At 41.7% G+C, this 1,277-nt stretch overlaps 1 non-coding gene across 1 annotated transcript; it reads left to right on the top strand.

The window, feature by feature from the left end:
- The first annotated feature begins 233 nt into the window (after positions 1 to 233).
- Positions 234 to 326, top strand: TRNAI-GAU. The gene is given in 2 exon segments: positions 234 to 271; positions 291 to 326. It is a non-coding gene; the product is annotated as a tRNA-Ile (tRNA).
- The last annotated feature ends 951 nt before the right edge of the window (positions 327 to 1,277 follow it).

The raw sequence follows: 1,277 nt of genomic DNA on the forward strand, positions 1-1,277 counted from the left end.
TGTTGCCCTGGGTAGAGTCTCATGGTGTCACAGCTCACAGCAACCTCCAACTCTTAGGCTTAGGTGATTCTCTTGCATCAGCCTCCCAAGTATCTGAGACTACGGGCGCCAGCCACAGCGTCTGGCTATTTATTTTATTTTAATTTGCATATGGAACACAAAGCTGAACTGTCCGATGAGGTCACCTGGCTATGAACAACAGAAATATTCTGCTGAGTAATGGGGTGGCCAGAGCTCCAGTGGCGCAATTGGTTAGCGCATGGTACTGATACCCCAATGGGAGTGCAGCAATGCCGAGGTTGTGAGTTCGAATCTCACCTGGAGCATGTTTTTTTTTTTTTAAACAGTGTCTCACTATGTTGCCCTGGGTAGAGTTATGTTAGAGTCTGGGGTGACAGTGGGACTTTGGGGCTGACAAGAGGACATTGGTAGAGGTAAAAGAAGGACCACCAGGTGGGAGGGGAATTCTGCTTGGATGTGCAGGCCCAGCACTTTTTTGCTGTTATTGGTTTTTTTTTGTTCGCTTATTTTTTTTTTTTTTTTTTGGTTTTGTCTACCTGCCCAGAGAGGAATAGCCTTCCAGTGAAAGGAAGCAGCTCACAGCCTGTGAAGTGCTCCTAGGACCACGTGAAACATTCTTTCCTCTCGCCTCCTTATGTAAATCTTAATCTGCAAAGTGGCTACATTCTTCTGCTAGGCACCTGCAGCTTTAATCAGTTTATCAAAGAGGTCTGAGACTCCAAAAAGTATGCTAAGGTTTATATAACTGGTGTCTAAAAAAAAGTAGATAATGAGTGAGAAAATTAGCAAGCAGGAAAACTACAAAACTCTGTCCCCAGCCCCTTCTGGAGCTTCTCACACTGCTCCTGAAACTTTAGTCTCTGTCACTTTTCAATTTCCTATGTTCTTATTTTCATTTTTGCTGAGCGGCTTCAATATTTGGGTCTGTGTTTATCTATTACGTTCTCAACGTGTTATTTTTATTTAGGAAATATTTTAAACATTCAAACTAAAGGTAATATACGGGGCACTTATGTGCTCCCAGGATAAAACATATGTTAACATTTTGCTACACTTGCTTCCTATCTCTTTTTGTAAAGAAACAGAATGATACAGATACATTTCCCCTTCTCGCACTCCCCAGACGTAACTGCCAATACAGAAATCAGTGAATATCATTTTAATATGGTTCCAATATATGCTTATGTCCCCATAAAACACAGACGTCTGCCAGCTTTTTCTGTAAAGGGCCAGATAATAAATACTTTAGGTTTTGT

This window comes from Otolemur garnettii, unplaced genomic scaffold (genome assembly GCF_000181295.1).
Source record: "Otolemur garnettii isolate 467f Iridium unplaced genomic scaffold, OtoGar3 scaffold00117, whole genome shotgun sequence".
NCBI classification, from domain to species: Eukaryota; Metazoa; Chordata; class Mammalia; order Primates; family Galagidae; genus Otolemur; species Otolemur garnettii.